The 13,081-nt window shown below is 38.3% G+C and overlaps 1 protein-coding gene across 2 annotated transcripts in view; it reads right to left on the reverse strand.

Moving 5' to 3' along the window:
• The window catches only part of CEP128 (centrosomal protein 128), a 387,410-nt gene that overhangs the window by 373,012 nt on the left and 1,317 nt on the right, over window positions 1-13,081 (reverse strand). For both annotated transcript variants that reach the window (XM_036093994.2, XM_078054045.1), the window contains exon 2: window positions 12,240-12,400. The gene's annotated coding sequence lies outside the window, so the exon portion shown is untranslated. The remainder of the gene's footprint in view (window positions 1-12,239; window positions 12,401-13,081) is intronic.

Genomic DNA, 13,081 nt, shown 5'->3' on the forward strand with positions numbered 1-13,081 from the left:
CACCTACCCTAAGTGTCACAACACAGAAGGCAGCTGTGGTGGCAGAGACCCAACCTTATCAAAAGATGCCATGTCTCATCAGCCAACACCACCACTCCCCAGACACAGAGTTGAAGGACAGAGAGAGAAACAAAAGAGAAAAGAGCAGCTACTAGAATTGGCAAGAAGCTAATGCCAGCCACATAATCAGAACCTGGAGTGAATATAGGGAGATCCATTAAAATAGTTCTGAAGAGCCCCTAATATAACTGACTAAAAAAGAAAAGCACAAAGCAGTAAGTGACAATTACACACACTTTATTCCATTAAGACTGTCTTATTTTACATCACAATTTAAAAAAATTTTTAAAATATCGTATATCCTACCATCAGTGGCATTAATGAAAATTGACCAGGCCTCTGAAAACTTCTCCCCAGTGAAACTGTACCCAGAGCACTAGATTTATTCCATGTTGATAAAAGTTTATTGAGAGTGGTCACATAAGTAAACACTACGCATGGTTATAAAAAACTGTTCTACCTAATTAACCTAAAATGTAAATTAAACAATGAGATGCTTTTCTAGCCTATTGACTTGTTTCCTGTTAAATAATAATGTCTATGCTTAGCCAGGTTTTAAGGGAAAGAGCATCCCTCTACTGTCCTAGTGGGAATGTGTAAATAGATACAAACTTGTCTGGCTATCAGCAAGCAGTATGTATCAAGGGCAGTTTGTACCTATCACCTACTAACTACACTTCCAAAAATTTCCCCTAACAAAATCATCTGAATACATACAGAATTTATATGTAAGGATATATGTAAGGACATATACTGAGAAATTATAATAGAGGTAAAATAAAAAAAATTTCAAATTATAAAAGAATGGTTAAAATACAGTACCTCTCATGCAATGAAACAGTATACAGATACTAAAAAGTCTGTTTCTGGAGACATTTAATAGCAACACAAGGACAAAACTATGAATTTTGTAATAAACATTATATGTTGTCTATATGTGAATATAAATTATCAGTAAACAAATTTAGGGCGCCTGGGTGGTTCAGTTGGTTAAGCGACTGCCTTCAGCTCAGGTCATGATCCTGGAGTCCCGGGATCGAGTCCCACATCAGGCTCCCTGCTCGGCAGGGAATCTGCTTCTCCCTCTGACCCTCTGACCCTCCTCCCTCTCATACTCTCTGTCTCTCATTCTCTCTCTTTCAAATAAATAAAATCTTAAAAAAAAAAAAAAATTATCAGTAAACAAATTTAAAGGAGCAGGAAAAGGCAACAACAAAAGGGTAAGAAAATAAACCAAAAGTATATTTACCATCCAGCATTTATAGTCAATTTCTGTGTTTTGAAACATTCCTATCTTTCCTGAATTTTCCACAATGACTGTATAATCGGAAAGAAAAATATAATATATACTTAAAAGAAAGAAAAATATAAACATAACCTTTAGAGGTAACAGATTAATAACAGGATGACAGCCTGGAAGACGTGTTTAAATAAAAGCTGGATTCAGAACTCCCTTTTTCTTGATAGTTGTTTCCTTCTCCCAAGCAACTTTCTTGATCAACTACTCAGTCCCCTGACACCTACCTAAGTGGGGTCATGTCACTAGTCCTCACCAACTGATGAGCTAAAGAAATGGGATCACAATGTCAATGTCTACTGTTGCATACTGTAGAATACTGGCTGACCAAAGAAACCATTTATCATGAGTTTATGAGCTAAAAGAGTAATTTTTTTCATCATGTATGACTCTATCTTTGCAATTTTGCTGAAGGACAGTCATTAGATTCAAAAACGGACTCTCTTAAACATTCTAAACACTGGAACAAACGGAAAAGCTGAAGGACTATGTGGAAGTATACTAATGTGCACTGACAGAGCTTACACAATCAAATTCGGCTTTGGGAAACAAACTAAAAATGGTCTGAGAACGATATTTAATCACAATTACAATTTGAAGCCCAAAGAGAAATTATTAAGACGAATAGAAAAATAATGTATGCTCAAGAAAAATCTATCATTATGGTTAAAGATTTAAAAGAAGAAAATTCAGTTGGATTAGAACTCTTCCATCATAAGAAATTTGAGTGTGACATTTGTTGACAGAAAAAAGAGTTGCTAAAATTGAAGAATGCCCAAAGAACTCTTTCAAGAACTATTTATTTATTTAAGAACAATTTAAAGAAGCTGAATCACCTAAATCCTGGCTAAAGGTGAGAAAGGCATTTCCTTCAACTGAAGAAAAAGCAGTAAATGTTCTCTGCAGCTTACTACCACCTACTAGTACAATAAAATTTCTCATTGATGAGAAAAATGATAATATTCATGCTGTCTGCTTCTCAGATTCTGAGCTTTTTCCAAAACTCTAGAAAGGACTAAGATGGGTGACCTCGGGTGAAAGTCTCCACAGTCTTAGAGAAAGCTCTTGGTCTGAAACCAGATGGTACAATTCTAAGAGTAGTTTAGTTAGCTGTTCCCAACACATCAGTATTTAAAGGCATAAATATTGTTGCTTCTGTCTTAATGAACCTTATAAAGAAGACAGACAGCCACCAGAGCAAGAAATGAACCCTCATCAATTCACTCCCACTGAGGATCCATCAAAAACAAATGTCCATATGCAAACCTGAACAACGACCAGAGAGTAAAACTGCGTTCAATCCTGTAGGAGGACTGGCGGGGAGTCTTTGCAAACTCAAGTCCACCTCTTTTGTTATTTGACCTAAAGAACCATCAGACTGTCTTCATTATAATGATGCACATTTGTATGTATGAGAGCTATAATTTATTGACTCCAAGTCTCTTTTCCTCAGAGCCAGTTTAAAACAATTAGGATTTGCAAGCTGTTCCATAAAAGATAAGCACCCAGCATCAGGGGTGATATTTCACAAAGGCTGACTAGTGCATGTTAAGTAGGTGATTGCTTCTGTGGCCTTCAAGTGCCTCAGCCGTCCCTGTCCAAGGCAACTGTCCTCCATGTTCAAGGTAATGATATTGATATTTAAGGGGTGGGGGGTAGGGGAGGTGGGAAGTGGATTTTAAGCTTAATCACTAACCAAGTTCAAATTTTAGAAAGCATTTCTCACTGTTTCAATAGCTGTAGGACTTGAGAGCTTTATTCTCTCCTTCAAGAGAAAATATTAACAAGCCAGCCGACGTTACCATTATCAATTGTACCTGTCTTCTTTACACCAGTGCTCCTCTGTAACTTCAAACTCTCAAAAGCTTTTGGTAAGTTAATATAAGATCAAAATTAACAGTATAGTCCATCAGCCAGTTCTCTATTAAGTCAGTAGATAATGTAAGACATAGGAAACAGAATCAAAGAGATGCAACAGATTCATGCATTCATCATTTACTGAACTGCCACCACATTAGAAATGGACGATGAAAGTAAATTAAAAAAAATCACAGTCCTTGATGGGAGAGAAAAAGGCTTATGAAAGTACTATACATGGTGAGCTAGGTAATATAACAAAATGCCAGGGGAATCGGGTCAGGATCCTTTCACTCATCTGGAAGATGAATAAACGTTTGACAGATGACAAGGAAACGGGATCCAGTTAAAAACCATCTGTCTCAAAGGAACTATGGGGCGCCTGGGTGACTCAGTCAGTTAAGCGTTTGACTTTAGCTCAAGTCATGATCCTGGGGTCCTGGGATCGAGCCCCTCGTTGGGCTCCCTGCTCAGCGAGGAATCTGCTTCTCCCTCTCCGTCTGCCCCTCCCCTCCATTTGTGCGCTCTCTCTCTCGCTCTGCTCTCTGTCAAATAAACAAAAAATATTTTTAAAAAATACTTTTTAAAAAAGTAACTAAAGGTGGGGCGCCTGGGTGGCTCAGATGGTTAAGCGTCTGCCTTCGGCTCGGGTCGTGATCCCAGAGTCCTGGGATCGAGCCCCGCATCGGGCTCCCTGCTCGGCGGAGAGCCTGCTTCTCTCTCTCCCTCTGCCTGCTTCTTCCCCTGCTTGTACACTCTCTCTCTCTGTCAAAAATAAATAAAATCTTTAAAAAAAAAGTAACTAAAGGTACAAATAAGCAAAGCTCTCACATCCTTTCACCAGGGTGTAAATTTAACTGTCTACAGATATTGGTAAATGTCCCTGGGGCAGGGGCAAGGAAGGGGTGGGTTGGTTAAATCATCCCCAGCTAAGAACTTTTTCGAGAATTAACACTTACTTACTTACACACAGACACACACAGACACACACACACAATCTGATTCTTTTTTTTTTTTTTTTTTTTTTTATTTGACAGGGAGAAAGACAGCCAGAGAGGGAACACAAGCAGGGGGAGTGGGAGAGGGAGAAGCAGGCTTCCCGCCGAGCAGGGAGCCTGATGCGGGGCTCGATCCCAGGACCTTGGGATCATGACCTGAGCCGAAGGCAGACGCTTAACGACTGAGCCACCCAGGCGCCCCACACAATCTGATTCTTTATTGTATATTCCACTTATTCCTGTTGCTCCCATGCATCTCCTCTCTCCCCCACACACACTCCCACACTCCTCTATTCAATGGGTGAAGCCAGGCAGGCTCAGCCCCTTGGCTGCGTTTTGCTCCCTTTACTCCAATACCTCTTAGTTCAAGAACAGAGTCACAGGGACCAGTGCGCAGCCAGCAGGAAGCAGGGGTGTTTCCAGAAAAGGCCATGCAGCATACAAAATGACTGCTTACTCAGACATGGAGAAAAAAAACTAGTAGCTGCTCAGATAATTATATATGTACCAGTTGATAAAAATCAGGGCTGTTTTAAAAGAAAATAAAGTCACTTAATAACCCCCTCTCTGTCTCACAATCAGAATGATATAGATATTTTAGATTTATACACCCACACACTTCTAAAATAAATGAAGTATACAAAATTAAATAGAAAGTAAAACATGTCAAGACAAAAACAACAAATGAACATCCGAGGAAAAAAACAGAAAAAGGATGCTAAAAAACCCAAGATGGATTTGTTATTTGTAATTAAACCCTAGATTTGCACTCTTGCATTTATTTGCCAACCAAAAAAACACATATTACAATATTCCCAAAATAGCTGATAAGAATGAAGTACTCTTGGGGTACAGATGACCTCTACTAACTGTCCAAACTGCTTCAGACTGGGCAAGGTATCAGCATGGACAAAGATGGTGCTAGCATCCAAGTTTCTGACACCATTTTGTTTAAATTGGAGGATGAAAACTGGAAGACTACATACCAAATCCAGGCAACCAACATGTACTTAGAAATAACACTCACTGTGTTACTTTAAAGCTTTAATTTAATACAAAGATTTCACATAAAAATTTCAATTTCCAACTTCTCTTTAAAAAATCCAGAGATCTGGCAATACTGGGGGTGAATTTTTCCATGGCAACATGGACATAATACCTATAGTACCTGCCCTAGAGTCAGGCACATACCTTCTTGTTTTCCCCAGTCCCCACTGGACCTGCTTCACACGGTGAGTTACCTGATTTGCCCCACTTACCAGTTGAGCCTGCAACTTTATTTTAGATAAAGAACCAAGACAAAGGAAGTTTACCAGTCTCCTTCCCCAGTTAAAAATGAGCAAGTCAATCATGAAGAACGAATCAAGGTTAAATGCTCAAAAGACAATGCTTTCCTCTATAGACAAGAAGGAAAAATGGATAATACAACTTTGATATCAGCCATCCCTATAGACTATAAAACGAAGGATATACTACTACTGAGCAGAAGGACTAAAACTACTTAGAATGTTTTCCCACTTAGGATGTTTCCCTATTGTATAGATCAGAAAGTACTTTCAGAACAAAAGTGTACAACGCATAATCTGGCTCTCATTCTTCACCCCTCCCTACATACACTGCCTTCCTACCATAGATGGAGTTACCTGCCCATGGAGTTACCAGCCCAGGTCCAAGCAACTGGGCTCAGCTGGCACAAGCAGGGGTTTGAAATGAGATTATGCACTGGAACTTGCTCTCCTGCAACTCTCCCATCACCATGAGGATGTGCCCAGGCTATGCTGTTGGATGGTATGGGATCCATGGTTGCCCAGTGGCTTCCAGCTTAGATCAGTAGATCAGCCAGCTGAACACAGACAAATCAGTCTAGGAATGATAAGCAGACAGCTTAGCTAACCCATCACACAAGCAATAACCATGTATTGTTTTATGCCTCCAAGGTTTGATTTGTTATGCAGCAAAAGCTAACTGAAAAAATATAGTTTATTAATAAATCATTTGATTTGGTTCAGAAGATGAGTAATTTCCTGAAGTTTGCTCTCAAGCCTACACTCCCTGAGAAAACAGGTTGGTTTCAGGCTGGTGGAAGAAAGAAAGGACAGATTCAAATTCAAAATAAGCATAAGCAGTCGATAAAACAAGTGAAAGTCTAGCAGTTTTTGAGAAAAAAAAATCTAAACAATCATAAATAGGCAGTTGGGGGTATCTGTTCTCTGTATAACATTAAGTTTTTTTAAAGAAACAAGCAATTTCTTAAGTATATTATGAAATACACTTGTTCTCTTCCTTCTTGTTTTTAAAGTATAAAAAGAGGGACACCTGGGTGGCTCAGTCAGTTAAGCGACTGCCTTCGGCTCAGGTCATGATCCCAGGGTCCTGGGATTGAGTGCTGCATCGGGCTCCCTGCTCAGCAGGAGCCTGCTTCTCTCTCTGCCTGTTTCTGCCTGCCGCTCCCCCTGCTTGTGCTGACAAATAAAATCTTTAAAAAATAATAAAATAAAAAATAAAGTATAAAAAGAAACTCCTCTTGACTTTCCTAGTGAACAAAACACTAAGAATTTTAAGAAAACAGTTACGTACGTAACTAATGAATCATTGAACACCACATCAAAAACTAATGATGTACTATACAGTGGCTAACTGAACATAATAAAAAAAATAAGAAAACATTTTATTGCTATTTATACCTTAAATCTGCATATTGTTTTATGGATTACAAAGCATTTTCCCTAGCCTTCTCTCTTTTGATCCAGTAAAGTTGGTACAATTACAACCCTTTACCTTTGCTGAAGAAAAACAAAGCTTTGAGTAAAATACTTGTCTGTGATGACTCTGCCAAAAAGATGCGATAACAGAGGTGGAACCCACATCTTCTGCCCCTAAGCTAGTGCTTTTTCCACTTCATTCTATACATAAAAGAATTATGTAAATTCCAAATACACTGCCCAATCACTGAAATGTTTTCTTTGTCCTCCCCTACTATATTTCTTATGATCCATCCTCCCCCTCCAAGAAATGCATTTAGGGCCAGAATATTCCATATGCACTTGTTTAAAGGTTTATATGATGAATATAAGATAATAAAGTATTAAAAACTTAAATGTGCTATAAATCCAACTTACTACAGCTATTTTAAGACATCTCTTAAATAATCCTTTCTCTTGTTAAGAATATTTACAACCCATTTCAGGCCGAAAAGTGTCCCTATTTTTCAGAAACCATATCCTAAAACCTTACACTTTAAAAAAAGGTATTCTCCTCATGATGTATACATATTTTCTATTTCTCTTTTCCACCACTCTCAATACCCATATTTCTTTCTTGCCCCATTCTTCTTTTACTTTATATCTTTAGATCTTTCCTTTAACTCTTTTATAATAAAAAACTGGAATATATTTTTATTGTACTTATGGATATATTTATTCAAGAGTCTGGCATTTATTCTTATTTTTAGAAGTGGATAAACAGAATGATTTGTATATTCTTTCCAAAATATAAAAAAGAAAACCACTTATAAAATTTATTTTAAAAAGGTCGTTGGAGTTCTTAAGTTTGACTTGTACCATGAGCTGTTTCTGGGAATGTTTTTAAATGTTTGAATAAAAATTTTAAAACCTATAGGGTTAGAAAGGAATCCAATTATAATGAAATGCACTACAATATCATTTGAAACCAATTACATTTAAAAATTAAATTACTGGGAGTATATGTAAGTAGACCCTGGTTAAAAACCTCAATTTCAAAAACCTTCAAAAAACAAAAGTTGAAATAATATTAATGCTGAATAACTAAGACTTTCACATAACAGATTATCGCACAACAATACCCTACAAAGTAAGTACTATTGTCATCACAACATATACATAAAGGGCTTAAAGAAGCTAAGTGTAAGTGTCCAAGGTTATACAGCTCCCAAGTGGCACAGCCGAGTCTTGAACCTTTCTCCCACCTTCCTATTTACCCCTTCTCATCGCCACTGGCACCACCCATCATTCAGGACCTTTCTCAACTCAGTCCTAGCCACCAACATGGTTTCTCTGTGAGTCTTTTCCTAGCCATTCCAACTTTCACGGACACTCCACTGCCCATGTAAGATTGAGTCTAGGTTCGTGAATCAGGAACTCAAGACCCTCAGCTAGCCGCCCTCCTCTCCAGCAAAAGAACCACAGAAAACCTAAGGCCTGCATTCAGCTGTTATGATCCCGGCTATTCTCCCATCACTTCCCTCCCTCCCTCCCTCCCTAATATCATTAGTTCTGTCTAGAACATCTTCTGCTGTGTACTACTGCCACTTATTGAAATTCCACTCATCGTTCCAGGCATAGCACAAATAATACAATCTCAGTGAAGCCATCTCCAGCCAGAAGTAATCTTGCCTCCCTCTGCTTTCTTATATCTCTATAATCATAGCAAGACATTTATTAAACATGTCCTTAAAATGTAATTATTTGTGCCATGGAATTTTTTTTTTTTCAATTCCTCAAACATGGCATACTCATTTCACTGTAGGATTCATAGCCTAGAACTTTCCTTTCTCTCCTTTTCCCTTAGCTAACTCTTACTTTTTCCTTCAAATCTCAATTTACAGGAAACTTCCCTTAAAAAGCTTTCCTTCACTGCCCTCACCCAACTCTGGGTCAAGTGCCCATAGTGGATACTACCTCATCACAGCCGAGAGATTGCTAACTGGCTGTTTACTTGTCTGTTCCCTCAGTAGACTCTAAATTTCATCAGAGACTCCATTTATTTTGTTCATGGTTGTGTTCCAATACCTTGCATAGTGCTGGGCATGTAGTTGGAACATTTTTAAATGAATTTACAATTAAATTTTCTTTATTATCCTGTCTGATTAATCCAGAGACAAATTTCAAAGAACAGCACTTTGCAAATAGCACGTACTAATTAAATAACTGCTGCATGAAATAATTCTAGTGGTAAATGGCCTAGATTAATTATCTTAAGCCTTCAAACAACATGGATTGAACTGAAAAACAGTGTAAATATGAATACTTGATAATATGTCTATTTAGAGTAAACAAGGATAAACATTTCAAATTGGCTTGAACACATGTGTTAAAACTTATAACTGAATCAAACCTAGAGGATTTCCTTGACTTACTACAAATCACTTTAATTTATCATTGTCATTTGCAGCTACCTGCATTCCTCAATTATTATTTATCTGCACTATGGAGCTCTAAACTCCCAATTACTTGGGCTCTTTATCATCTGGGTCCATTCTCAGTACTGCTTCGACGTACCAATTGCTGCTCACAGGAAAACCCATTTTGCCATTTTAAAGCCTTCACTCTCCCACCACCAAGCATTTTTTTTCTTTCTATGATCTATAACATTTGCCTATCTCTTCTTCCTTTAAGGAAGTTTTTGGTGTTTGGCTCAGAGGAGGCCAAGGTGCAACTGCCTTCATTCATCCCGAATCCGAGTTCATCCAACACCAGCCATTTCCACCATGCCACCTAAGTTCGGCCCCAACAAGATCAAAGTCGTATACCTGACGTGCACTGGTGGGGAAGTCGATGCCATGTCTGCCCTGGCCCTGAAGATCAGCCCCTGGGTCTGACTGAAGTAGTACCTTCTGCCTCTGCCCTGATTATCAGAACCCTCAAGGAATCACCAAGGGACAGAAAGAAGCAGAAAAACATTAAGCACAGTGGAAATATCACTTTTGATGAGATTGTCAACATTGCCCAACAGATGTGTCATGGATCTTTAGCCAGACAACTCTCTGGAACCATTAAAGAGATCCTGGGGATTGTCCAATTTACGAGCTGCAATGCTGATGGCTGGCACCCTCATGACATCATAGATGACATCAACAGGCGGCGCAGTGGAATGCCCAGCTAGTTAAGAACTACAAAGGAAAATATTTCAATAATGGATCATTTGACAACCAACCAACCTACCAACCAAATAAATAAATAAATACTAATCATAGGTCACTTCTTCAATGATATCTCTCTTCATTCAGAAAAGCCTAGTTCAGGCTTACTTTAATTCACTCCTCCATTCATCTCTAAGCTCATTCATCCATGAGCACTCATTCATTCATTCATTCATGAGCACTTATATGGCAAATCTGATGCACAGGGTAGACTCTAAATGTTCATCAGCTAGCTGGATTCATGTAACCACAAATACTCCCATCTCCCAAACACTCCAAGCACCAGCATTGTACAGATCTACATTAAGAGTTATAAGAATTTCAGGGAGGTGTACATATCTGAGAAAGGCCTGATTAGTCTCTTAGGATCATTCGTAACCATTAATAACAAGACACCAGAAACAAGGTTAAAAATCTAAAGGACAAACTCAAATATATTTGCAATATATGAGAATGAAGGGATTAATCATCTCTTTTAAAAAAATAGAAAAAAAAAAACAGTGCAGTAGTAAAGGATACAAAAGGATATGTAAACAGGCTATTCACAGAGTGCATACAGCCCTAACATATAACATAGTTTATTTCACTAATAATTGCAAATTAAAATGATAAAATAAAATCATATTCTTGTTTCTCTGTTTTGTACAGATGAAAAAAAAGCTTTGGCATGGGTACATCTTGCTATAAGAGTATTAACTAGAATAATTTTTCAGGGTGCCTGAGTGGCTCGGTTGGTTAAGCATCTGCCTTCAGCTTGGGTCATGAGCTTGGTCCTGGAATCCAGCCCTGCATGGGCTCCCCACTCAGCAGGGAGTCTGATTCTCTCTCTCGCTCTCTGCCCCTCCCCGCCCCTCGTGTGTGTGTGTGTGTGTGTGTGTGTACGTGTAGGTGTGTGTATAATTTCACTGCAGAATTATTAGTAAAAAAAAATAAATAAGAAAAAACAAATAGATTAAATGGATCTACTCACTGAGATACTGGTAGCAGTTAAAACAGGCAAGGCAGAAATTTATGTGCTAACATGTAATACATTAACAAGAAAGAAAAACACACTATAGAATAGTATGAACAGACTGAAAACATTTCATAATAGAATCAACCCAGTGACAATGTTATACGGATAACAATGAGCTCTAGATTATTTTCATATTACTCCCAGATGTATCAAGACTGCAGTTCAGAATTTCTGGGCTAGACTATCCTATCAGGCCCCTCCAGTTCTAAAATTCTTTAATTCTAAGAATTTTGTACAACATAGATCTGTACATGGTGTTATTGCAAGGTCCCAATGCGTCTCCCCTCTATATTGAAGGGCCCTTTATCAAAATGCAGCATGAAAATATTGGGGCTCCTGGGTGGCTCAGTCGATTGAGCATCCCACTCTTGGTTTTAGCTCAGGTCATAATCTCGGGGTTGTGGGATTGAGCCCCGCGTCAGGTTCCATGCTTAATAGAGAGTCTGCTTGAGATTCTCTCTGTCCCTCTCCCTCAGCCCTGCCCCCCAAAAATAATAAATCTTTAAAAAAAAAAAAAAAAGGCTAATAAAACCCTTTGAACATATAGAGAGATAAATAACAGTAAACACTGCTTATATGGTATATCTAATCTAAAAATGCTAACTGTAAATCAAATCTGATTAGAGAACAATCATAAACAGCAATGGGGCTTCTTTGCAATGGGCAGGACTGGGATTTGTCAAAAGATCTGGGGACAAAGACCACTGTTTTGCCTCCAGATAGCAAGCAAGTCAAAAAAATCTATCCGAACTTCCACTGCCTCAATTATAAAATGAAAATAAGAATAAAAGTATTATATAGATAACATGTGAAGAGTGCCTAATACATTGCTTGGGACAAAATAGGTTCTCAAACACTTGTCTAACAAAAACAGTTACAGCATTGTTGCTTTTGTTTAAGGTATCTAGTTTGTCGCCCTGAATTTTTGTAACATCAAATCCGTTTTGTTCATCTGAATTTTTGTAACACCCTTCTCACAACCATCCTATTTTATCTTTATACTGCATGTTAGAAAGGAGTTTCTTACCCCCAAAAGTCTATCTGTTGAAATATTCTTACCCGCCATATGTGAAAATCTGTTAACTCAGAAACTTAGGGAGAAAGCATACTTACAAAGCACACCCCCAAAACTCCGTGTTGTTCTCCTCTGTGTTCTCCTCCGTGCTCTTCTTGGGCACATGTGTTTGCCTCCTATCATTTCTTCATGAGGTTCAGGGCAAAAGGCCTAGTCAAGTAGATGATCTTTGGTCGCCCCTACACCTTCCCCAAACCACCTACAGATAAATGAAACAAGGGGGTAAAATACAACTACAACCTTAATTTTTTTATATATATAATAAAGGATAAAAATAAGCTCACCTTCACCATGTACAATTTACAGCATAACAGACAACAGAGAAAGTGTTCCTTGGATCATACAAAAGCCCCAGTGAACTCACAGGAATTCTTCACATCCAAGTACCCAGCCAGCATACCCTTCACTGGTCACTTCCACTCATGCCTGGTTACCCCTTGGGCTGGCTAGCGTGAACTGTAGCCCAAGTCTGGCTAAAAATACTGTCCCTGAGCATGTCTATCTGTGGGTAAACTCACTAAGGCAGGTAATGAAGTTGACATGTTACTTCTGAATTTAATGGCCCAATTGTATTTCTAAGCCAGTAATGAACTATCCGCCAGCACTCCTAAAGGAAATATTTTATAAGCTGCCCAACTCTTCCCACATTTAGTACTGCAAATCAATAAGTAAAAGTAAAATGTCTCTGGTTGTTAGAGAGAGCTGTGGACAGAAATATTTTCAATTCTCTGTGACTGCTTTCAAAGCAGTCTGTAAGAATCCACAGAAAGTTCGTCTGGGAACTGGTCACTGTCTACATAAAAAGTAGTTCTGGGAATACATCTATAAACAACTTCAAGAAAAAAAGTACTCTGGAAAAATTAAATCAAAATAAACTGTC

The sequence above is a fragment of the Halichoerus grypus genome, chromosome 8 (genome assembly GCF_964656455.1).
Source record: "Halichoerus grypus chromosome 8, mHalGry1.hap1.1, whole genome shotgun sequence".
NCBI lineage: Eukaryota > Metazoa > Chordata > Mammalia > Carnivora > Phocidae > Halichoerus > Halichoerus grypus.